The sequence below is a fragment of the Manis pentadactyla genome, chromosome X, assembly GCF_030020395.1.
Source record: "Manis pentadactyla isolate mManPen7 chromosome X, mManPen7.hap1, whole genome shotgun sequence".
NCBI lineage: Eukaryota > Metazoa > Chordata > Mammalia > Pholidota > Manidae > Manis > Manis pentadactyla.
This window is the reverse complement of record NC_080038.1, coordinates 21,476,543-21,504,342: the sequence shown is the minus strand read 5'-3', so window position 1 is coordinate 21,504,342 and position 27,800 is coordinate 21,476,543.

Sequence of the window (27,800 nt, the reverse complement as noted above, 5' to 3'; positions counted from 1 at the left end):
ATCAGAGATAAAGAAGACAAATTTTGTCCATAGAGTAAGAAATGATATCATGTAGTGAAAGAAGGGTGCAAATCATGCCTTTGGAGCACAGAGAATTAGTGCAACGGCAAGGATACTTGACAATCTAAGTCTTGATACATAACAATGGCACCACGGTAGAGTGAGTGCACCTGAGAGGACATGCAGCAAGATCCATTAAGAAATCAATAGACAGTTTTCTTAAAAAAAATTAGTGAGATAATCAAGCCCACCAAATAAATAGTTTGAGGTTGAAATACGTAAGATAAAAACTCTAGTATCAAATTGTAGTATCAAAAAAATAAGAAATGAGAAGTGTTGGTGAATATGTGGAAAAATGGGAACCTTCATGCACTGCTGGTGGGAGTATAAATTCATACAGCCACTATTGAAGGCAGTGTGGAGGATCCTCAAAAAATTAAAAATAGGAATACCATAAGACATAACACTCACTAATTCCACTTCTGGGAATTTACCCAAAGAAAACAAAATCACTTATTCTATAAGATATATATATATATATGCACTTCTGTGTTCATTGCAGCATTATTTACACAGTGGCCAAGATATGGAGGCAACCTAAGTGCCCATCAGTAGATGAATGGATAAAGAAGACATGGTACATGTATACAATGGAATATCACTCCACCATTAAAAAGAACGAAATCTTGCCATTTGCAACATGGTTGGACCTAGAGGATATTACGATAAGTGAAATAAGTCAGACAAAGAAAATGCCATATGATTTAACTTATATGTGGTATCTGAGAAACAAAACAAATGAACAAAGAGAACAGAAATAGCCTCATAAGCATGGAGAACAAACTGGTGATTGCCATAGGAGGTGAGGGGATAGAGTGATGGGCGAAGTAGGCAAAGCATACCAAAACACCAAAAATCTCACTGCCACCCAAGTTAACTTCTTGAAAGTTATAGGCTCTAGCATTTAATGCAGTAGCAGTCTTTCATAATGTATACCTTTCTAGTATAAAATGTTTATAAAGTGTCTATATTAAAGTATGTTAAGTTCAGTCTGCAATATCAGGTAATACCAACCTAATCTATACATTTTTAAAATTACAATTTAACTCTATGATTTGTAGTTGCTTAAATGCTGATAACTAGTATTCAGTATTTTAGACTAGGTCTAATAGTCCTCTGGAGTCCAAGGTGACAAACACTTCTCTAAGGAAAACTTTGTCATCAGTGAAGCTACTTGTTGCAGCCGTATTATAAATTAGTTTATTCCTCTAAACCAAAGTCCTTCTGCTATATTGGAAATATGCTTTAAACAGGGATTGAAACAGGTTCTTTCAAGGCATTCTTTCTCCTGTCTCCTCTGTCTTCACTCATTTTTTTCTCCATTGACTTTTATCCTTAGTCTCTAAAAAAACCCCAAATCCGTCATGATATAAATAAACAAATGAAAAAATTAACCACTAACTATGCTCAGTAGCAGACGCTTGGCCCACACTGTCCCGTTATCTCCCTATGACCATCAAAAATGCAATAAAACTTCACAGTCAATTAAAGATGAGTAAATTACACCAGAACACAAATATTCCAGTGTTGTGGGATGATTTCTTTGGGTATCTCTCAATTCACAAAACTGAACTTGGGAATTCTTCAGTGTATTGTTACCTCCTTGATATTTACAGCTTTGTAAAGTTGCCTCATTGACAGAGATGGTCCATATAACCCATCTCACCATTACCAGTAGACATTTTTAACCCATCTAAAGCAGATTCCTTTACCTAAACTCCATGTGTGAATGTGCACGTGTACACGCACACACACACACACACACACACACACACACGCATAGAGTTTAGATTCTCATGTTTTCTCTGTTAGGATCCAATATTTACAATTTGTCATATAAAAAAGTCCATGAATAATCATAGGCTATTCTCTATACCTTCCTTTTTCATTCTCTCTATTCTAATAGGTCATGATTTCCTTAGGATTCTACCCTCTAGGTATTTTACATCTTACATTTTCAAAGAAAAATTTCAGTTTATGCTTTCAGAGTTAATTATGTCTCGATATAATTTTGGTAAATGTATTTTCCTCGTATCATTTAAGTGAATTGACTCATCACATAAAATTGATACTCATTTCCTTCACTGGCCCTGGGAAGAATGGGCAGTCTATCAGGTCAAGTGTTGCTTAGGGTGCTCCTCACAGGTCACTGGAGAGTCTTGGCCTTGAATCTGTAACACTTGTGTTCAAAGCACTTGATGACTTGTCCTATAATGAATTTCTGGATGCTATTCAGTTTCATGATAGGGAAAGTTCCTGTCAAGAATATGTTAAGATATTAACTCTGTTTTTTTCAAAGAGCTCAAGGACATCTCCTGTAAGGCCCATTGCAGGGATTTCACCTTGATATGACTTAAGTTGCAGGGCTTAGAACCTACTGTATTGTTTTCTATAAGAAATATTTGCTTAGTGTTTACTTGACTCAGTGAGTAGTACAGTCACTATGGAACATGCGATGTTGGATGTAAATACACACCAAGCAGTATATGCATTGTAGGGATAATAAAGGTACAAGTATATGAAGACCATGCAGTGGTTTTCTTAGAAGAACTTACTCCATGTTGACTACCATCAGCTTTTGCTGAACTTGGTCATAGTCAACATTGATTTGTTTTTTTCACCACCTATGAAAAGAAATCTTAGTTGTTTCTGTTTCAGGGTTTGAATCTTAGCCTAAAAAATTATATGACAATGAGGCTGATTCTCTTTTTCTAATACTGTTTGATGAAGTCTTGTGTATATTCCCATTGTGTGACGCTTTCCTCAATTACAGTGAGGGTGCCTCTCTTAGAATAACATGGAGAGTTTTCTGCCAGAAGTTGGTGTCAATTGTTCTCCCCACCACCCAGGCCAAACAAAACTGTCTTACTTATCATCCAATGTATTCGTGCTTCAGTGATTCCTCACATTACTGAAAGGATGTCGTAGTAGTGGAGGTGATTCCTTTTCTCTCTAAGTGCTTAATATTTCAGTTCACTTTAAAAGCTCATTGCATGTTGTCATCATGATAGAAATTATAGTCTGCCTCAAATCCATCACATGATTCTTACAAAAAATTAGTTCACTGGCATTTACTAACTCAGAGCCCAATATTGCCATTGTCCAGTAGTGCTAAATGATGTTAATACACAACCAGTGGAGGTCACACAACTGGGTTACAATTAAGTTGTCAGTGTTAACACGTCAGTCATTAGTTTCCCAGATTTATTTATTTTTCATATTTTAACTCCTAGCATGGCCAGTATAGCAATTGACCATAACTTGTTGTAGGCTATGAACACAGCTTCCACAAGCTGACGAAGGCTTGATAACAGTGATGGTGCCAGTCTTAGATTGCAGGATATTGTTTAAGTCCAGAATAAGTCACCCACTATTTATCTCATTCAGGACCATTTGGAGTCCTTTTCTAGCATGAACTGTAGGATATAGAGGATCAGTTGGATGTCCTGTGATACATGTGATACAGGATGTAATCACATATGCATCAAGGTATCTTCTTTGTTATAAAAATAAAGATGCCTTTCGGTGAAGTGTGGACACTATTTCCCTAGACTTACTTGCCCTTTTTTGACTACCTTCAGTTTCTGCTGAATTTATGCATAGTTGACATTACGATTTTTTCACCTCCCTGGGGGATAAAAGTTGGTTTATCAGGTCAAGTTATATCTGCTACAGTGATTGGTTTCTGACCTTAAAAATAGTATGCCCATAATGATTCTCTTCTTTTAATACTGCCTTATGAACTTTCATGTATGTTTCCATAGCATTATGCCTTCCTGAAAAGGTTATGAAGGTGCCTTTCATAGAATAATATAGATAAGTTCACCCTACTCCAGAGCCAGACAAGACAGCCTTGTCTGTCAGTTCAAGATGTTGGCGATTCAGTGGTCCTGCACATTACTGAAAGGATTCCATAGTCAAGGAGGTGATTTGCTTCCTATTAAAATGCTTTATTTCAATGTATGTAAGTTTTCATTGCATTCTGCCAGCAATATGGAAATTATGGAATCTGACTAAAAATCCATTGGATGATTCGCAGTAAGAATTACTTCCCTGACATTTACACACTTCAAACCAGTTGTTGCTGTTGTTCAGTTCTCTAGCAGTATAAGAACCTGTGCCCATGGATGTCAAAAGACTTGATGTCAGTAAAGGTGCCAGGATTAGCATGTTAGTCATTGGTCTCAAATATTTCTCTTTTCTCTTTGATCCTTAAGAAGGCCATTGCAGCAGTTGTCTAATGAGTGTTGTAGGCTCAGAACATAGCTTCCCTGGATGCTGATGATGATGTACCAATCTTGAGGACAATGATGGTGCCAATCTTAAATTGTTAACTCCAAATATCTCTTCCTGTATTTACCCAACTCAAAACCATTTGGAGTCATTGCCTATCATGTGCTATAGGATATGAACAACGGACTCAGGAGGATGTTACCTGGGTAAAGAAAACATGGAAGTTGTGAAATATATTGGATTGGATTTCCTCAAAATGACTCCCCACATTCACCACCTTCAATTTGGTAGATGTTTTACTACACATAAGTTTTTATAGTTGCTTTCCTGGTCAGAAAGAATTGCTGATTAACAATCGATGTATTTCTTCTTCAGAGGTTTCTCAGGTGCCTGAAAGAATATTATGCACATGAGATTTCTATGCTTTTCCTAAAGATGCTTGATGATCTCTCCTCTCTGTCCCCATTGACTGCCCTCTCACTGAATGTCAGTTAGAATGCAGAGTTTGAGTCCATTGAATTGGTTCAAATCCAAATGGCTCATTCCAGTGTTCACCCTACTCAGAGCCATTTATAAGTCATTATGAAGTATGTCATGTAGGATGGAACACACACCCAGCAAGATATCTCCTGTCTCAGGAAATAAGATGCCATTCTACAAAAGCCAGGCAGTGTTATCTTGAGAACTATACACCCTGTGTTGACCATCTTCAGTTTCTGCTGAACTTGGCCATAGTCAGCACTGAGTTAATTTGTTTCACCTTCCTGGGAAGAAAACATGGTGTTATCAGTTGTTGTATCTGCTACAGTGATAGGTCTATGGACTGAAAAATAGTATGACCAAGAGGCTGATTATTTGCTTGTATTAGCTGATGATCTCTCATGTATATTCTCATTACAATGACACCTCCTTCCAGGGTAACAAAGGTGCCTTGATTAAAAGAAAATATGAATAAGTTCCTGCTACATGGTAGCAGCATATGCTTACCCTACTGTAGGGAGGACAAGTCTGTCTTGTTTATGAGTTCAAGATATCGGTGACTCAGTGGTTATTCATATTACTGAATGTATGTCACAACCATGGAGGTGATTACCTTGTACCCAAAGAGCTTTATTTGTACTTGTTTCAAATTTTCATTAGCTTTTTTTCTGCTGTTTTAAAATTTTATTTTTAATATATTGGGGTACATATAATAAAACGCACAAATCTTAGTGTACAGCTTGATGGATTTTGACATGTGTATACATTCATGTAACCATCACCCAGATCAGATATCAAACATGCTCACTAATTGTTTCACTCATCACCCATTTCACCCATCTCCCCATCTCCCCCACCCCTATAGCATCCATGAGTCTGTTCTCTGTGTCTGATTTTCAGTATGTTTTGCCAGCATGATGGAAATTATGGAGTCTGGCTCAATTCCATTCGCTGGTTTATACTGAGAATTATTCCACTTGCGTTTACCCACTAAGATCTGGTTGTGTCATTGTCCATTAGTGTTACATTACCAGTGGATGCTGCAAGACTGGATGACAATGAGGATGCCAGGCCTAGCATGTCAGTCATTAGTTACCAGATTTATCTTTTCTTTTTTTTAACCAATTGCAGCAATTGTCCAACAAGAGTTATAGCCTGTGAGAAAGCTCCCCATGGATGACACAGGCTTGATGGCAGTGATGGGTCTGGTGTTAGATTGAAGGATATTGATAATACCCAGAATATTTTGCCCAAAATATTTACTCCATTCAGGGCCTATTCAAGTAATTTTCTGACATTTGCTATGTAATAGGAACCAAGGGCCAGGTGCATGTTCCTGTATGAGGACAATACGGAGCATGCTGTAGAATGCAGCAGATGGGTTTTCCTCAGAATCATTCCCAGCATTCATGACTTTCAGTTTATGGTGTCCATTAAACCACATTTCACTTAATGTAATTACTTTCTAGGTCAGAAGTAATTGTTGGTATATAGTCAATGTATTGCTGCTTTATAGGTTTTCCACATGCTTGAAAGAATATTATGCATATGAGATTCCTGCTTTTCTCCTCAAGATGCTAAATGACTTCTCTGTGTTCCCATTGGCTGCCCCTTTGCTAGATGGCACTTAAGATGCTGGGCTTGGAATCCATTGGATTGGTTTCTAGCTAAATGATAAATGCTGTGTACACCCACTAAGGACTATTTACAGTAATTATGCAAAGTTTCAGGTAGGCTGAGAACACACAAACAGCACAATATTCTCCATCTAAGTAAAATGCAGGTGCACATTCTGTGTGGTCCTCAGAACCCCTTATTTTGTCTTGACCACCTTTGGTTTCAGTAGAAATTGGCCATAATTGATGTTGAGTTAATTTTCTCTTCCACCAGGGGGAAAACTTGTTTTATCAGATTGTTACCTGTGTTAGAGTGATTGGTTTCAGGCCTGGGAAATGATATGCCCGTTAGGCTAATTGTCTTGATTTAATACTGCCTATGAACTATTGTGTATGTTTCCACAGTATCAAAGGATAATGATAATGTCTTGCTTAGAATACTAGGGATAGGTTTGTGCCAGAAGTTTCCAACTTGTGTTCACTCGACTTCCCAGCCAATTAACAATGTTTGTATTTCAGTTCAGTGTGTTGATGCAGCTTTCGTTCTTGCCATTTCAAGGGGATAACATAGTCATGGAGGTGATTCACTTCCTTGAAAGCATTTCATCTCCATTCCTTTCAATTTTCATTCTTGCACCAGCAGAATGAGAATCAGAGATTCTGGGTCAAAAACCACAAGAATGGTTCTTAATGAGAATTATTTAACTTGTATTTACCCACTCAGAGCCCCGTATTGTCATCGCCCAGTGTTTTTGTAGGATGTGAATACAACCCAGTGGCTGTCACATGACATGATGACAGTGAAGCTACCAGACATAGAATATCAGTCATTGGTTTCCTAGATTTATAGTTTTTATATGGACTCCTAAGAGAGCCATTTTAGCAGTTGTCCAGCAAATGTTGAAGCTATATGCACACCTACTCATGGTGACACCTGGTTTATTGACAACATTGGTGTGAATCTTAGATTGGAGGGTTGTAAATTGTTAATCTCCATAATATCTCATCCTGAATTCATCTAACTGAAAGCCCTTTAGAGTCATTTTCTAACGTGTACTATAGGATATGAACAGAGGACCAGCTGTCTGTCCCCCTGAGTGAGGATAATTTGGAGCAAGTTGTAGAATTCAGTGGATTGGTTCACTAAGAATAATTTCCTGAATTCAGTATATTCATTTCTGGTTGGCTATAGCACCACAGGCCACTTATTGCCATAACTTTCTGGGTGTGAAATATAATTGGTGTTATATGTGCAATGTATTGTTATTCCAGGGGGTCTCTGGTGCATGTAAGAATATTATGCACATGGGATTCCTGCTCTTCTCTTTCAGATGATGGATGACCTCTCCTTTGTGTCCCCATTGTCTGTTTCTTTGCTGATTCATTCATAATTTATCTGGTTTTCATTCTACTGAGTACTTTTCCATTTGAATGAATTGTCCTGTTTCACCCCACTCAGAGTGATTAACAGGTATTTTTTAACATGTAAGGTAAGATGTGAACACATATCCAGCAGATGTGTAAGGAAGACAAAGTTGCCCTTCTTTGACTACTGGTAAATCGTTCCCCAAAACTACTCTCCCTGTGTTGACCAATTTCACTTTCTGCTGAATTTGCCCATTATGTGCATTAATTTCATTTTCTTCATCTCCTTTGGAGAAAACTTGTTGTACCAGAGCAAGTTATATCTGCAGTTGGTTTCTGGCCTGAAGGAAAGGTGTACTATGAGGCTGATTATCATCCTTTAATACTGCATTATGAACTCTCATGTATGTTTCCATAACATTATGCCTTCCTTGAGGGATATTGAAGATGCCTTGCTTAGAATAATATAGATATGTTCATTCCAGGATTTTTCAGCTTGTTTTTATTCCACTCTCTGGCCACTCAAGACTGTCTTGTATTTCATTTCAACAGGTTAGTGCTTCATTGGTTCTTCACATTGCAAAAGGCTGACATAGGCATGGAGGTGATTCATTCCTTTTAAAGTGCTTAATTTCTATTCCTTTAAATTTTAATTTCTTGCCAACATCATGGTGGAATTTAGGAATTGTGGTCTAGAACCATTGGATGAGTCTTACTGAGAATTATATCCCACCTAGTGAATAGTGTTCCATTGAATGCTATGCTATTTAATTAAAGTAATGTGGCCAGGCTTAGTTAGACATGTTTCCTAGTTTTTCTGTGTTAGCTTGTAACAGGACCAGTGTGGCAATGTCCCAGTGAGTGTTGTTGGGTGTAAACACGTCTTCCACTAGATGCCACAAGTTTGATGACAATGACAGGGCCCATGCTATATTGCAGGTTTTAAACATAGATTAACTCACCCTGTATTTACCGCATTCAGGACTCTGTTTAGTCATTGTTTAGCATGTGCTATGTGCTGCAGGAACAGAAAGCCAGGTAGATGTTTTCTGATGTGGGTAATATGGAGCCAATTATGAAGTGAAGTAGAGTGATTTTCCTCAGAATGACTCCTCATCTTCACCCACTTAACTTTCTGGTGAACTTTGCAACCCACGTCATTGTTGCAATTGCTTTCCTGGTCAGAAATAATTGCTGGTTTATGCTCAGATGTACTTCTGTTTCAGGGGTTTCTTAGGTGCCTAAAGTATATTTTGCACATGAGACTTCTACTCTTCTATACAAGTTGCTTAAGAACCTCTTCTCTCAGTTCTCATGGCCTATGGACCTTTCCTGAATGATACATAAATTGCTGGGCTTAAAAGTGATTGGATTTGTTTCTCCTTGAATTACTTGCCCTGTATTCACCCTACTCAAGGCCATTTGCTGTCCTAATGCTGCAGATGATGTAGGACCCATCAGAATATCCCCGGTGTAAGAAGATAAAAATGTCATGCTATCAAGGCCAAGCAATGGTTTCCTGAAAACCACTCACCAGTTTGACCACACTGAGTTTCTGCTGAACTTTGTACCCAATATCACTTAATTACAATTACTTTCTAAGTTTAGAATAAGGGTTTGTCTTTGAGTCAGTTTGCTTCTTCAGAGGTTTCTCATGGACTTGGAAGAGTATTATATGAACAAGAAACTTCTACTCTTCTCCTTGTGGAGTTTGATGACCTCTTCTCTAAGTGCCCATTGCAGACCATTAATGAGTATAGCAATGGAGTTTGGGGGCTTAAATTTCATTAGGTCTCTTTCAACTTAAGCCATATCTTAACCCACTCATGAACCCTTGCAGTCATTATCTAGGGTCATATGTTGGGTGTGAACAGACACGCTTTAAGATATCCCTTGAGTAAGGGAAATGAAGTTGCTGTTTTATGAATGCCAGGCACTGGTTTTCCCCGAACCACTCACCCTGTTATCCTCACATTCAGTTTCTGCGGAACTTGCCAATGGTACGTGTGGACTTTATTTTCTTCGCCAGCCTGACAAGAAAACTCTGTTTATCGAATCAAAGTATTAATGCTTTACAGTTTGTTTTTCAGTCTAAAAAAATTCCTGTGCTCTTGATTCTCTCCCTGTACTTCTGATACTTCATGAACTATCTTGTATATTCCCATAACACTATGCCTCTCACAAAGACAATGTATGTATCCCATGTAGAATAATATAGATAGGTTCCTGCCAAAAGATTTCACCATGTATTCATGCAACTCAGTCATCTAGACAAGATTATCTTGTCTTTCATTTCATGTATAGGTTGTCCAGTGATTCATACTTAACATTACTGAAAGTAAGTCAGGTCATAGAACTGATTGCCTTCCTCTCAGATTGTTTCATTTGCAGTTGTTTTAAATTTTCATTACCACCTGCATGATGGAAATTATATCTGATGAAATTCACTGGATGATACTTGCTAAGAATTAGTCCCCTTGTATTTACCCACTCAGAGATGGTTCATTTATCGGGTTGTGCAATAGGTAGGGGACATGAGCAAAGTTGATGCCACACATCTTGATGACAATAACTGACTAGACTTAGCCTGTTACTGGCCTTCCAAGGTTTGTTTTCTATGTTTGCTGTTACCACTTGCTGCAGCACATGCTGGACCATCACCACAAATTCCTGTTCGGGTGCATCTCCAGCCCTGAGAAAAAGGAATGGTCTGTCAGATCCTTGAAATGCTGCTTCATAGGTATTTCACAAGTCTGAAATTATGTCATGGCAGTGAAGCTGCATCCCTTCTTCCCAAACTATATGATGACTGTTCCCATAAGTCTGCACCATAAACAGCCAGGCTTGAAAGCAATGAAGGTGACAGACTTAGGACCCTTTGGATTATTCTCCCCAGGCATCACCATGCTTCAGTTCACATCCTCCAACAGCTGCTGCTCAATCAATTCAACTGGCCCTAAATTCGTGCAATTTATCAACACTAGAAAGATTGGACAATTATTTCAATGTAACATTTGTTTTAAGTGTTTCTGAAAGCCCCAAGGGATCGTTGTGTCCATGAATCCAAATCCCTTCTGCTGACAGTGATTGCTCTCTGTCCTGTAACACCCAGTGTAGTACTGCATGGCTTGGTGGAGAAAGGAAAGTTCCTGGATTGGTCTCCAGTGCATGACTTCCCTTGTGTTCACATCCTTTCATGCCTGCTGAGCAGTGGCTGAAACTTTCTCTGAGTTCATGTGCTTCACCAGCTCTGGGAATATTGGCTGGTCTATCAGGTTAATATATTGTTGCATCATGGTTTCTTCAGAGTAGTTAAGGAACGTCATGTCCATGTGATCTATTGCCTTTTTCTCAAAGCGCTTCATGACCTCTTATGTAAGTCCCCATTGCAAGCCACTGGGACTGATGGCAATTAGGTTGACTGACTTAGAATCACCTGGATTACTACCCCCAGAATTATCCTATGGTCACTCCTCTTAAGGCCAATGGTACCTATTTTTAACTAGGTGCTGCAGGCTTTGAATATACCCCACTGGCGCCAGCTGGCTTGATGGCAATAAAGGTGCTAGTCTTAGCAGGTGGTGGATTGGCTTTCCTCAGAATTGATTGCCCTTTTTTCAGCACCTTCAGCTTCCTGTGAACTTGGTCACAATTGGCCCTAAATTCATGAGCTTTATCAGGCTTTGACAAAAAGGGTGATATACCAGGACAATGTATTGTTTCCTGTATTCTTCAAAACCTCTAACAAATTTCAGGGTAATGACACTTAATCCCTTCTACTAAAATGCTTGATGACTGCTCCCTTAAGGCTGTGCCGTATGCCATCTTGCTTGAGGGCAGTGAAGGTACGCTGAGTGTTTGCCAGGATTCATTAAATTAGTGGAGGGCTGGAGTGGCACAGATGAGGTTCGGGAACCTGCTTTCCCATTTTTAAAGTGCCTTTAAAATGATTATTTCTTTAGATTTTTACAAAGTCTCTGGCGTGTAAATAAGGCAGTAATGGGAGAATGAGAAAATCAAAGGCCAAATATTTAAGCAGAGTAGGTCTGTGATTACTGATGTGTTTTTTCTGCTGAGTCAGTCTTCCTTTTTTTTAAAGAAAAAATTTGTTAATCCATTGACATCATTTTTGGTATTTGCTTTATTATAATTCATATAAGTGAATTATATCTGTGTGTATCTCTGACCATACCTCTAAGGTATCACCCTAGGTGATTTGGGGAATTCCTTTCAGTCAGCCTGTTTTTATCTTAGAATTATTTATCAGTATCTAATCTTTGTATGTATTTGTTGATGTGTTTTGTTTTGGTCAACAAGAAGATACAGTGAGTTCAAGGACCCTGTTTTTGTGTTCTCTTTCTTTTTTTATCATGTGTTCTAAAAAAGTGCCCAGTACACAAATATGCCTATATATATAACTACACATTTCTGCTGAATGAATGCATGGATGATTTAATAAATTGTCATATCACAGTATATTTTGGAGGGGTGTGGGGGTTGAACCACAGAAAATACACAGTAGAATGCAAGGATTGGCAAATCCTAACTCATACATCTACCAATACAACCTTACAGACTAGAACTAATATATAAGCAGTTATTTAGCATGTTATATAAATGAGCCAAAGGTGACCTTTTTATATTGGCTCTTAGTTTTTTTTCTTTTTTTATTTGACAGCAGGCTAAGACCTATTAGCTCAAAAGCCTACCAGCCCTGAACTCAAAATTTAGCACATCCAGATTTTTAAGTATAGCCCAAATAAGGAGATTTTTAACCAGTTATAGCTTGCTTGATTTGCATATCCTGTGAAACTGTGCCCCACATCTGCTACCCATAGATAAGATAAACCCCTGGTTTAGGAAGACCATGATGCACCTCTTTAAAGATCTCTGACCCAGAGACTCTCTGCTTGTGACTGAGTGACATCACCTAGATACATGAGCCCTTTCATAGACCTCCTTCTTCCCTGGGAGTTTTCTTGCCTTCCTCTCCTTTTGGAGGATGTCCCTTTATGTGGAGCCCTGGGTAGTCTTATACTGTGAGGTACATCACCCACATGCACACCTGTCAAAGTGTAATCCATATACAGCTTGTGTTTGTTATCCTATTTGGGCCTTATCTTTCTTGATCAGCCCTGAAATCTCCAAGATCCCTACAAAGAGGTAAGAATAAAGGAAGGTATAGCAATAATAGGATCTCTGATTTATAGCAACAATAGGATCTCTGATTTATAACACTTTTTTTTTTAGAACATATTGTCACATTTCATGTACACCAAGGAGTTTTGGGCATGAGATGAGGATATTTTGGCAAAAAACACTATTCTACAGCAGTAATGATTTTGGCAGAAATTTGTGTACAATGGAGTGACCCAGCTCTTAAACATCTATTCAATTTATCAGGGATAGTCAAGTGCAGTGCTAGTTTAGAAAATTCCAAATCTAAGGCATCTTGTTTCTCCTTTTCACATTCAATCAGTGAGCAATTCCTTTCATTTGTATCCTGAAGTACTTCTTTTACATACTTCTCACCAATGACACCACTGTCACCTGATTCTAGCTGTTTATCCACTTTCACCTAGAATATCCTAGTGGTGTCCTGACTTGTCATTATGCCTTCAAATTCAAATCATTAGAACTCATCATCCATAATCACACTACCCTGGTCTTTCAAAAAAGGAGATATGTTCATGGAACTTCTTCTTTAAAATGCATTTTTGGCTCCTGTTGACTTGAGAAGTCCCAGTGAACTCCAGAATAGCATTTATATAAGCCTTTCTTAACCTTTCAAGATAGAACTGATCCTCTACCTGCCTTTTTTGTATTTGTAGTAAAAAAAAAACCTATAACCATGTTGAGACTTTTCCACATATAGACAGGAAATCAAATGTCTTGCCTATTAGCATTTTCCTTGAAACTTGTACTGCTCTTGCACATAGTAGATACTCAAACATGTTGGTTGATTGAGTAAATGAATGTTTGGAGATGTGAGTGAGTATCTAGAGAGTATGTTCCATTTAATCAGAATGTATTTAAAATACCTAAATCTGAATTAATATTTACTTGTGATTCTTGTAATATCTAGAGCTCATGATTTTAATTGTGATGTTCAATGGACAGTATGCATATATGTTATATACTTAATAAAGGAGATTGGGTTGCAGAGGTATTTTTTCCCAATCATATATCCTAGAAAGCTTTTGTTTGATTTTCTTAAATCTATTTAATTGCCTTCTTCCTGAATTTGATGTGCTGGAATGAATAAAAGTTAGTATGCAGAATATATTAAAAAAATTCTGCTTACTATTTTATCTTTATGAGCTCCTTGGTTTCTAAATAAAGGAGAGTTTATTCAACTAATGAAAAATGTCAACAATTTTTTCCATCACAATAATAGTGGCAAGAAATAAATGATCTTTTGTTTTTTCTGTGTGCATGTGAGTATAAATAGATTTCTTTGTCCAGAAAAGGTTTAAATATAAAGAATATCCTCCTTCCCTCTCTCTCTCTCTTCCCCATTCCCTCCTCTACTCCCCTCTCTAACTCCCTCTCCCCTGCCAGCTGTCTTAGTTATACCAGATTTATAACACCAGCATTTCTCCTCTCAACTTATGTCAGAGCAAACCAAACACTATTTTATCTTTACTAACTGGTCTTTGCATTTATAACCAAATGGATTCTCTTCTGCATTCCTTGAAGAAAAAATATTTTACATGCTGATCTTTCCATAGGCAATGCACTAAGGTTCTTCTTTTAATTTTTTATTAAGGAATGATTGATATACACTCTTATGAAGGTTTCACATGAAAAAACAATGTGTTTACTACATTTACCCATATTATGAAGTACCCGCCCATACCCCACTGCAGTCACTGTCCATCAGTGTAGGAAGATGCCACAGATTCACTATTTCCCTTTTCTGTGCTACACTGTTTTCCCCGTGATACCCCACACCATGTGTACTAAACATAGTACCCCTCAATACACTTACCCCTCCCTCCCGACCCACCCTCCTACACCCCTCCCCTTTGGTATCCGCTAAGCCATTCTTGGAGTCTGTGAGTCTGTTGCTGTTCTGTTCCTTCAGTTTTGCTTCATTGCTATACTCCACAAATGAGGGAAATCATTTGGCACTTGTCTTTCTCTGCCTGGTTTATTTCACTGAGCATAATATCCTCTAGCTATATCCATGTTGTTGCAAATGGTAGGATTTGTTTCTTTCTTATGGCTGAATAGTATTCCATTGTGTATATTCACCACCTCTTCTTTATCCATTCATCTATACGGATGGACACTTAGGTTACTTCCATATCTTGGCTATTGTAAATAGTGCTGCGATAAACATAGGGGGGCATATGTGTTTTTGAATCTGAGAACTTGTATACACTGGGTAAATTCCAAGAAGTTGGATTCCCAGGTCAAATGGTATTTCCATTTTTAGTTTTTTGAGGAACCTCCATATTGCTTTCCACAGTAATTGAACTGGCTTACAGTCCCACCAGCAATGTAGGAGGGTTCCCCTTTCTCCACATCCTCACCAGCATCTGTTGTTCTTAGTCTTTTCGATGCTGGCCATCGTTACTGGTGTGAGGTAATATCTCATTGTGGTTTTAATTTGCATTTCCCTGATGATTAGTGATGTGGATTATCTTTTCATGTGTCTGTTGGTCATCTGAATTTCTTCTTTGGAGAATTGTCTCTTCATATACTCTGCCCATTTTTAATCGGTTTATTTGCATTTTTGGGTGTAGAGGGGTGTGAGTCCTTTATATATTTTGAATGTTAACCCCTTGTTGGATATATCATTTACAAATATACTCTACCATCCTGTAGGATGCCTTTTTGTTCTGCTGATGGTGTCCTTTGTCATACAGAAAGTTTTTAGTTTAATGTAGTCCCACATACTCATTTTTGCTTTTGTTTCTCTTGTTAAAGGAGATGCATTCAGGTAGAAGTTCTTATGTTTATATTCAGGAGATTTTGCCTTTGCTGTCTTCTAAGAGTTTTATGGTTTCATGACTTACATTCAGGTCTTTGATCCATTTCAAGTTTACTTCTGTGTATGGGGTTAAACAATAATCCACTTTCATTCTCTTGCATGTAGCTGTCCACTTTTGTCAAAACCAGTTGTTGAAGAGGCTGTCATTTCCCCATTGTATGTCCATGGCTCCTTCATCGTATATTAATTGACCATATATGGTTCCATATAGTCTGTTCTATTGGTCTATGGTCCAGTTCTTGTGCCAGTACCAAATTGTCTTGATTATTATGGCTTTGTAGTAGAGCTTGAAGTTGGGGAGCATAATCCCCCCAGCTTTATTCTTCCTTCTGAGTATGCCTTTGGCTATTCAGGGTCTTTTATGGTTACATATGAAGTTTAGAAATATTTGCTGTCATTCATTGAAGAATGATGTTGGTATTTTGATAGAAATTACATTGAATCTGTAGATTGCTTTAAGCAGGATGGTCATTTTCACAATATTAATTCTTCCTACCCATGAGCATGGGATGTGTTTTCATTTATTGGTATCTTCTTTAATTTCTTTCATGAGTGTCATGCAGTTTTCAGGGTATAGGTGTTCACTTCTTTGGTATTTTATTCTTTTTGATGCAATTGTGAATGGAATTGTTTTCCTGATTTCTCTTTCTGCTAGTTCGTCATTAGTATATAGGAATGCCAGAGATTTCCGTGTATTAATTTTGTATCCTGCAACTTTGCTGAATTAAGATATTAGATCTAGTAGTTTGGGGGTGGGTTTTTTAGGTTTTTTTCTGAACAATATCATGTCATCTGCAAACAGGGACAGTGTAACTTCTACTTTACCAATCTGGATGTCCTTAATTTCTTTGTGTTGTCTGATTATCTTGGGGAGGACCTCCAGAATGATGTTGAATAAAAGTGGAGAGAGTGGGCATCCTTGTCCTTTCCCCATATTAGAGGAAAGGCTTTCAGCTTCTTGTTTTTATGTATGATGTTGACTGTGGGTTTGTCATATATGGCCTGTATTATGTTGAGGTACTTGCCCTCTATATCCATTTTGTTGAGAGATTTTATCATAAATGGATGCTGAATTTTGTTGAATGCTTTTTTGGCATCTATGGAAATGATCATGTGGTTTTTGTCCTTCCTTTTGTTGATGTGGTGGATGACATTGATGGATTTTCTAATATTGTACTATCTTTGCATCCATGGAATAAATCCTACTTGATCATAGTGGATAAACTTTTTGATATATTTTTGAATTCGGTTTGCTAATATTTTGTTGAGTATTTTTGCATCTATGTTCATCAGGGATATTGGTCTGTAATTTTATTTTTTGTAGTGTCTTTGCCTGGTTTTGGTATTAGAGTGATGCTGGCCTCAAAGGATGAGTTTTGAAGTATTCCCTCTTCAACTTTTTGGAAAACTTTAAGGAGGATGAGTATTAGACCTTCACTAAATGTTTGATAAAATTCAGCGGTGAAGCCATCAGATCCAGGACTTTTGTTCTTAGGTAGTTTTTAATTACCAATTCAATGTCATTGCTGGTAATCGATCTGTTCAGATTTTCTATTTCTTCTTGGTTCAACCTTGGAATGTTGTGCTTTTCTAGAAAGTTGTCCATTTCTTCTAGGTTATCCAGTTTGTTGGCATAAAATTTTTCATAGTATTCTCTCATAATTCTTTGTATTTCTGTGATGTCTGTAGTGATTTTCCTTTCTCATTTCTGATTCTGTTTATGTGTGTAGACTCTCTTTTTTTCTTGAGAAGTCTGGCTAGGGGTTTATCTATTTTGTTTATTTTCTCAAAGAATGAGCTCTTGCTTTCATTGATTCTTTCTATTGTTTTATTCTTTTCAATTCTTTTTATTTCTGCTCTAATCTTTATTATGTCCCTCCTTCTACTGACTTTGGGCCTCATTTGTTCTTCTTTGTTCAGTTTCTTTAATTGTGTGTTTAGATTGTTCATATGGGATTGTTCTTCTTTCCTGAGGTAAGCCTGTATTGCAATATACTTCCCTCTTTGCACGGCCTTTGCTGTGTCCCATAGATTTTATGGTGTTGATTTATTGTTATCATTTGTCTCCATATATTGCTTGGTCTCTGTTTTTATTTGGTCACTGATCCATTGGTTATTTAGGAGCATGTTGTGAACCCTCCATGTGTTTGTGGGATCATTCATATTCTTTGCGTAATTTAGTTCTAGGTTCATACCTTTGTGGTCTGGGAAATTAGTTGGTACAATTTCAATCTTTTTGAATTTACTGAGGCTCTTTTTTTGGCCTAGTATATGATCTATTCTTGAAAATGTTCCATGTGCACTTGAAAAGAATGTGTATTCTGCTGGTTTTGGGTGTAGAGTTCTGTAGATGTCTGTTAGCTCCATCTGTTCTAATATGTTGTTCAGTGCCTCTGTCTCCTTACTTATTTTCTGTCTGGTTGATCTGTCCTTTGGAGTGAGTGGAGTGTTGAAGTCTTCTAGAATGAATGCATTGCATTCTGTTTCCCCTTTTAATTCTGTTAATATTTGTTTCACATACCTAGGTGCTCCTGTTTTGGGTGCATAGATATTTATAATGGTAATACCTTCTTTTTAGATTGACCCCTTTATTATTATGTAATGTCCTTCTTTGTCTCTTGTGACTTTCTTTTTTTTGAAGTCTATTTTGTCTGATACAAGTGCTGCAACTCCTGCTGTTTTCTCCCTATTAGTTGCATGAAATATCTTTTTCCATCCCTTCACTTATAGTCTATGTACCTTTTTGGGTTTGAAGTGAGTTTTTGTAGGCATCATAAAGATGAATCTGTTATTTTTATCCATTCAGTTACTCTATGTCTTTTGATGGGTGCATTCAGACCATTTACATTTAGGGTGATTATTGATAAGTATGTACTTATTGCCATTGCAGGCTTTAGATTTGTGGTTACCAAAGGTTCAAGGTTAACTTCCTTACTATCTAAGAGTCTAACTTAACTCAGTATGCTATTACAAACACAATCTAAAGGTTCATTTTTATTTTTTTCTCCTTTTTCTTCCTCTCCCATTCTTTATATATTAGGTATCATACTCTGTACTTTTTTTCTATGCCATGAATGACTTTGGGGGTAGCTGATTTAATGTTACATTTGATTCAGAATGAATTGTTCTACTTTCTTTACTGTGGTTTTATTTCCCCTAGTGACAGCGGTTTAGCCTTAAGAACACTTCCTTCTATAGCAGTCCCTCCAAAATACACTGTAGAGACAGTTTGTGGGAGGCAAATTCTCTCAGCTTTTGCTTATCTGGAAATTGTTTAATCCCTTCTTCAAATTTAAAAGATAATCTTGCTAGATAGAGTATTCTTGGTTCAAGTCCCTTCTGCTTCATTGCATTAAATATATCATGCCACTCCCTTCTGGCCTGTAAGGTTTCTGCTGAGAAGTCTGATGACAGCCTGATGGGTTTTCCTTTATTGTGCAATCTTCTTTATCTCTCTGGCTGCTTTTAATAGTCTGTCTTTATCCTTGATCTTTGCCATTTGAATTATTATATGTATTGATGTTGTCTTCCTTGGGTCCCTTGTGTTCGGTGATCTGTGCACCTCCATGGCCTGAGAGACTATCTCCTTCCCCAGATTGGGAAAGTTTCCAGAAATTACCTCCTTAAAGACAGTTACTATCCATTTTACTCTTTCTTCTTCTGGTACCCCTATAATATGAATATTGGTCCGTTTGGATTGGTCACAGAGTTCCCTCAATAGTCTTTCATTCTTAGGGATCCTTTTTTCTCTCTGTGCCTCAGCTTCTTTGTATTTCCCTTCTCTAATTTCTATTTCATTTATTGTCTCCTCCACCATACCTTATCTGCTTTTAAAGCACTCCATTGTATTCATTAATAATTGGATCTCCAAACAGAATTCGATTCTGAGTTTTTTGAATATTTTTCTGTACCTCCATGAGCATGTTTATGATTTTTATTTTGAAATCTCTTTCAGAAAGATTCATGAGATTGGTTTCATTTGACTCTTTTTCTGGTGTATGTAGGATTTTGCTTTGAATCAGGTTCTTTGATGTTTCATATTTCTATGTGTTGCCATCTTGTTTCCAAAAGCTCTACTCTATAGAGCTGCTCAGCCCCTGGAGCAATGGTGGGGGTTGTAGGGGAGCAGTGTTGGTGCCTGGGGGAGTGAAAAGAGTTGTCTTCTGCTTCCTGGCTGCTATGCCTGTCTCCACTGCCAGAACCAGTGGGCCGAACACATGTGTAAGCCTCTATGCTTTGCGATTGTAGTTGCTGTAGGCTGGGCTTCACTCTGGCTGGCCTGATGCCAAGGCAGGGGCTGCCAGTTTGTGAGCCAGGGGAGGGGTGGCCAGGAGGAAGGTGCAGCAGGTTGCATTTCACAGTGGGAGGCCTTGGAGCTGCATTTCCAGCCATGTATATGGAGCACCTGAAGCTCCTGAAAGTTTGTAACCTGCTGGGCAGAGTGTGCCCAGACAATTTTGTCTACCTGTCCTTTCTGCTGAGCATTAAACGCTGTGCAATCTTTGCCCATTTAGCAGCCTTCTTGCTGTTAGGAAGTCTCTCAGACTGCCCTCCTTTCTTTTGTCACAGAGCAGCTGGATATGCATCCCTGTTTTCCACAGGTGGCTGGAATCTCAGTCTCTCCAGGCATTCTGCCTGTCTTAGCTTTCCAACCCCACTAATCAATGGAGCATAATGCAATGTAGGTTTGTGCTCCCAGAGCAGATCTCCAGGGCTAGGTGTTCAGCAGTTCCAGGCCTCCATTCCCTCATCTGTTTCTCTTCCTCCCGCCAGTGAGCTGGGGTGGGGGAAGGGCTTGGGTCTGGCCGGGCCACTGCTTTTGTACATTACCCTGTTCTGTGAGGTGGGTTGTTTTCTCCAGGTCTATACAGTCTGGTGCAGCCTTATTTCACGTTGCTCTTTCAGGATTAGTTGTATTAATTATATTTTTGTATTATATACAGTTTTAGGAGGAAGCCTCTGTCTTACCTCTCAATGCCACCATCTTTTGTAATATGAACATTTTAATGGCCTAAAATATAATTTACTGTTGTTACTTAGATTTTCTGATCTTTTTTTTCTTGCCCTTGCTGTTACTCATGATTACACTGCTGTGCACCCACCTCCCATTTAATTCCAGGCAAAATATTATTTCATTTATTAATTTTTTCATAATTACTGCTATAAGAATATGGTAAACATTCTTTTGTGTTTCATAGTAATTTATTATTGTTCCTTAAAGTTATTGATTTTCTGATGGACTGTCCCTGATTAGGTGGTGATATGCCTGCTGTTAGGGACTATTTCTCCTTTATGTCAGAACCTAACACAGTGCCACACATGGAGGAGGTGTTCAGTAAATGTTTTCTCAATTGACTCATTAACATTTCCACATTAAGGCCAATTAAACAATGCTAACATGCACATACAGACATATGATTAGAAAAAGCAATGCATTTTGTTTCATCTTACCCAGTTCTTTATAAGAAGCTTACGTCTGGATGGAATATTTTTTCACACTTATAAAGCCCAAATGAGTTTTTAATTATACATGATAGCAGAGTGTTATGTGAAGGAATTTTCAATTTCAGTGATTTTATTCTTCCCTTATCTTAATGGGATATTTTTGAGGAATTTATTTTTCCTTTACCTATGACTAAAGTGTTATTTTAAACTTATATTAGGTCTACCTCACTAACTTGGATGTATGAAAGAGGTTTATGAGTATGCTTTGAGGCAGTACAAATTAAATGTATAATTTTAGAATACTCAAAATAAAAATGTCAAAGTACTCTAAACCTGACATTAAGGAATCATATTTTAAGTTTTAAATATTACATGAAATTAAATTTTGTGAAGTGAGTGAAGGAAAGACAATTTAATGTTCTACTAATAGCCAGACAATAATGTTTCTCTTCCTTAGAGCAGTCATTGTGTTTGAAGTATAACCTTTATTTTAGTTGTAATTTCATATATATTTTTAAATGATGTATACAATATATTGAGATATTAGTTTGCAAATATTATATTAGATGTTCTGTGACTACCAACTTCAACTCCCACAACTGTTCTGTAATGTAGACACCATTTTACAGATGTGGAAACTGATGTCAGAAAGATTGAATAGCTGGATATTTTATCATAGGAGATCTTAATTCTAAATTATCTTAACATTTCTACTTCCTTTATAAATTTTTTGCTTAAAAATAGTTTTAACAGCTTCTGCTTTCCCAATAAATAATTGTTAAGTTAACAAATGGGAATACTTAACATTCTATTTGCTATGGTTAATGTCACTATAGCAATTATTAAAAGTCAAAAACTACTGTTAAGTACAAATTGAAGTAAGGAATTATAGTATATTAGAAGCTTCTAATACAAAGCTGGGAGAATATTGATGAAGTTATAAAACTTTTAAATATCACCATGATCTCACTAGCTAAATTCCTAAGACTAAGGAACTAGTTTAAGCAGAGAGAGGCACTGATGGTTATGAACAGAGATGCTGGAGCCAGACTTCCTCAGTAAAAATTCTGCTCTTAAAAACAAAATGAGAAAGATTGATTCAATATGGTGGCATGAGAGGTGAACTCCTCCCAAAACCACATATACTATGAAAATATAGTGAATACAACCAATCCTGAAAGAGCAACATGAAAGGCTGCACCAGACTGCATAAACCTGGAGAACAGAGCAGACCTCATGAAACAGGGTAACATACCAAAGCCTTGATTCAGCAGAACCCAAGCCCTTTCCCCACCCCAGCTTATGGGTGGGAGGAAGAGAAACAGAGCAGGGAGGGGGTGGAAGCCTAGGAATGCTGAACACCCAGTCCTGGAGATGTGCTTTGGGAGCACAAACCTACATTTCACAGTGCTCTGGAGAATAGTGGGGTTGGAAAGCTTAAACAGGCAGAATACTTGAGAGACTGAGACTCCAGCCATTTGTGAAGGACAGAGATCCACATCCGGCCACTCTGGGACAAAGGAAAGGTGGGTGGTCTGAGAGGATTCATAGCAGTGAGAGGGTTACTGAAGGGGTGGGATTTGCACAGAGCTTGCTGAGCAGGAGAAGGGATAGGTGGACAAGGTTGTCTGGGTGCATTCTGCCCAGTAGGATGGGAACATTCAGGAGCTTCAAACACTCTCTTCCCCTGGCTCGCTACTCAACTATGAGGCCCCCCACTGTGGGCCTTCCTCCTGGCTTGCTGGCACTCGGTCACAAACCAGCAGTCACTGCACCGGCATCAGGCCAGCCAGAGGGATGTCCCACTTACAACAGCTACAGATGCTAAGCAAAGAGGCTTACACCTGTGTGCTTGAAATGGAGACAGGCACTGCAGCCAGGAAGCAGGGAACAGCTCTTTCCTGCCCCAAGGCAGCAGCGCCGCTCCCCTGTGACTGCCAACAACATTCCAGGGGCTGAGCAGCTCCAGAGACTGGAGCTTCTGGTCACAAGAGGGCACCACATAGAAATATGAAACATGAAAGGGACCTGGTTCAGACCAAAATCTCACAAACCCCAGAATAAGGGCCAAATAAAACTGAGCTCACCAATCTTCCTGAGAGTTCAAAATAAAAATCATAAACATGCCCATGGAGGTACAGAAAAATATTCAAGAACTCAGGAATGAATTTAGGATGGAGATTCAATCATTAAGAAATTCTATATCTGAAATGAAACATACAATGGAGGGATTTAAAAGCAGATTAGATGTAGTAGAAGAGATGGTAAATGGAATAGAAATTAGAGAAGAGGAATGCAAAGAAGCTGAGGCACAGAGAGAAAAAGGGATCTCTAGAAATGAAAGAATACTGAGAGAACTGTGTGACCAATCCAAATGGAAGAATATTTTCATTATAGGGTATCAGAAGAAGAAGAAGAGAGAAAAAGGGATAGAAAGTGTCACTGAAGAGGTAATTGCTGAAAACTTCCCCAATCTGGGGGAGGAGATAGTCTCTCAGGCCATGGAGGTGCACAGATCTCCCAACTCAACAGACCCAAGGAACACAACACTAAGACATGTAATAATTAAAATGGCAAACATCATGGATAAAGAGAGACTTTTAAAAGCAGCTAGAGAGAGAAAAAAGACACATACAAAGGAAAATCTATCAGGCTATCATCAGACTCATCAACAGAAACCTTAACAGGCCAAAAGGGAGTGGCATGATATATTTAATGCAATGAAGCAGATGGGACTTCAACCAAGAATACTCTAACTGGCAAGGTTATCATTTAAATTTGATGGAGGGATTAAACAATTTTCAGATAAGCAAAAGCTGAGAAAATTTACCTCCCCAAAACCACCTCTACAGTGCATTTTGGAGGGACTGCTAATGATGGAAGTTTTCCTAACATTAAAATGCTGTCACCAGGGGAAATTAAACCACAGCAAATTAGAACAATTAATTACTAAGCAGATGCAAAATCAAATCAATTACCCCCAAAGTCAATCAAGGGATATATAAAGAGTACAGAATATGTTACCTAATATACAAAGAAGGGAGGAGGAAAAAAAAAACTACCTTTAGGTTGTGGTTGTAATAGCATACCAAGTGAGTTAAATCAGACTGTTAGATAGTAGGGAATTGCCCTTGAACCTTTGGTGAAGGTATGGAAAAAGATATTTCATGCAACTAATAGAGAGAAAAAAGCAGGAGTTGCAGTACTTGTATCAGACAAAATAGACTTCAAAACAAAGAAAGTCACAAGACACAAGGAAGGACATTATATATTGATAAAGTGGTCAATCCAACAAGAGGATATAACTATTTTAAATATTTATGCACCCAACACAGGATCACCTACATATGTGAAACAAATACTAACACAATTAAAAGGGGAAAGAATACAATGCATTCATTCTAGGAGACTTCAACACACCACTCACTCCAAAGGACAGATCAACCAGACAGAAAATAAGTAAAGAGACAGAGGCACTGAATAACACAGTAGAACAGATGGACTGAACAGACATCTACAGAACACTTCATCCAAAAGCAACAGGATACCCATTCTTCTCAAGTGCACATGGAACATTTTCAAAAGTACATCATATACTACTTCACAAAAAGAGCCTCAGTAAATTCAAAAAGAATGAAATTGTACCAACTAGTTTCTCAGACCACAAAGGTATGAAACTAGAGATAAATTACACAAAGAAAACAAAAAAGCCCACAAACACATGGAGGGTTCACAACATGCTCCTAAATAACCAATGGATCAATGACCAAATAAAAACAGAGATCAAGCAATATATGGAGACAAATGACAACAATAATTCAACATTGCAAAATCTGTGGGATGCAGCAAAGCCGATGCTAAGAGGGAAATATATTGCAATACAGGGGTACCTCAGGAAAGAAGAACAATCCTATATGAACACTCTAAACTCACAATTAATGAAACTAGAAAAAGAAGAACAAATGAGGCCCAAAGTCAGTAGAAGGAGGGACATAATAAAGATTAGAGCAGAAATAAATAAAATCAAGAAGAATAAAAGAATAGTAAGAATCAATGAAAGCAAGAGCTCATTCTTCAAGAAAATAAACAAAATAGATAAACTCCTAGCCAGACTTATCAAGAAAAAAAGAGAGACTACACACATAAACAGAATCAGAAATGAGAAAGGAAAAATAACTACAGACACCACAGAAATACAAAGAATTATTAGAGAATACTATAAGTATGTATATGGTAACAAACTGGACAATCTAGAAGAAACTGACAACTTTCTAGAAAAATACAAACTTTCAAGCATACCCAGAAAGTAACAGAAAATCTGAACAGACCAATTACCAGCAACAAAATTGAATTGGTAATCAAAAAACTACCTAACAGCAAAGATCCTGAACCAGATGGCTTCACTGCTGAATATTATCAAACATTTAGTGAAGATCTAATACTCATTCTCCTTAAAGATTTTCAAAAAGCAGAAGAGGAGGGTATACTTCCAAACTCATTCTATGAGTTCAGCATCACTCTAATACCAAATTCAGGCAAAGACACTACAAAAAAAGAAAATTGCAGAAATACTCAACAAAATATTAGCAAACCGAATTCAAAAATATATCAAAAAAGTCATCTACCATGACCAAGATTGGTTTATTCCAGGTAAGCAAGGATGGTACAATATTAGAAAATCCATCAACATCACCCACCACATCAACAAAAAGGACAAAAACCACATGATATCAACATAGATGATAAAGCATTTGACAAAATTCAACATCCATTCATGATAAAAACTCTCAACAAAATGGGTATAGAGGGTAAGTACCTCAAAATAATAAAGTCCATATATGACAAACCCACAGCCAACATTATACCTAACAGCGAGAAGCTTAAAGCTTTTCCTTTAAGACCGGGAACAAGACAAGAATGCCCACTCTCCCCACTTTTATTCAACATAGTTCTGGAGGTCATAGCTATGGCAATCAGACAACACAAAGAAATGAAAGGCATCCAGATTGGCAAGGAAGAAGTCAAATCGTCCCTATTTGCGGATGACATGATATTATGCAGAAAAAACTCTAAAGAATCCACTCCAAAACTACTAGATCTAATATCTGAATTCAGCAAAGTCACAGGATAAAAAATTAATACACAGAAATCAGGTGCATTCCTATACACTAATGATGAACTAGTAGAAAGAGAAATCAGGAAAACAATTCCATTTACAATTACATCAAAAAGAATAAAATACGTAGAAATAAACATAACCAAGGAAATGAAAGACCTATACTCTGAAAACTACAAGACACTCATGAGAAAAATTAAAGAAGATACCAATAAATGGAAACACATCCTGTGCTCATGGATAGGAAAAAAAATATTGTGAAAATGGCCATCATGCCTAAAGTAATCTACAGATTCATGCAATTCCTATCAAAATACCAACAGCATTCTTCAATGAATGACAGCAAATATTTCTAAACTTCATATGTAACCACAGAAGACCCTGAATAGCCAAAGACATCCTCAGAAGGAAGAATAAAGCTGGGGGGATTATGCTCCCCAACTTCAAGCTCTACTACAAAGCCATAATAATCAAGACAATTTGGTACTGGCACAAGAACTGGACCATAGACCAATAGAACAGACTATATGGAACCATATATGGTCAATTAATATATGATGAAGGAGCCATGGACATACAATGGGGAAATGACAACCTCTTCAACAACTGGTTTTGACAAAAGTGGACAGCTACATGCAAGAGAATGAAAGTGGATTATTGTTTAACCCCACACACAGAAGTAAACTTGAAATGGATCAAAGACCTGAATGTAAGTCATGAAACCATAAAACTCTTAGAAGACAGCAAAGGCAGAATCTCCTGAATATAAACATAAGCAACTTCTACCTGAATGCATCTCCTTTAACACGAGAAACAAAAGCAAAAATGAACATGTGGGACTACATTAAACTAAAAACTTTCTGTATGACAAAGGACACCATCAACAGAACAAAAAAGCATCCTACAGGATGGTAGAATATATTTGTAAATGATATATCCAACAAGGGGTTAACATTCAAAATATATAAAGGACTCACACCCCTCTACACCCAAAAATGCAAATAAACCGATTAAAAATGGGCAGAGTATATGAAGAGACAATTCTCCAAAGAAGAAATTCAGATGACCAACAGACACATGAAAAGATAATCCACATCACTAATCATCAGGGAAATGCAAATTAAAACCACAATGAGATATTACCTCACACCAGTAACGATGGCCAGCATCGAAAAGACTAAGAACAACAGATGCTGATGAGGATGTGGAGAAAGGGGAACCCTCCTACATTGCTGGTGGGAATGTAAGCCAGTTCAATCACTGTGGAAAGCAATATGGAGGTTCCTCAAAAAACTAAAAATGGAAATACCATTTGACCTGGGAATCCAACTTCATGGAATTTACCCAAAGACTACAAGTTCTCAGATTCAAAAACACATATGCACCCCTATGTTTATTGCAACACTATTTACAATAGCCAAGATATGGAAGCAACCTAAGTGTCCATCCGTAGATGAATGGATAAAGAAGAGGTGGTGAATATACA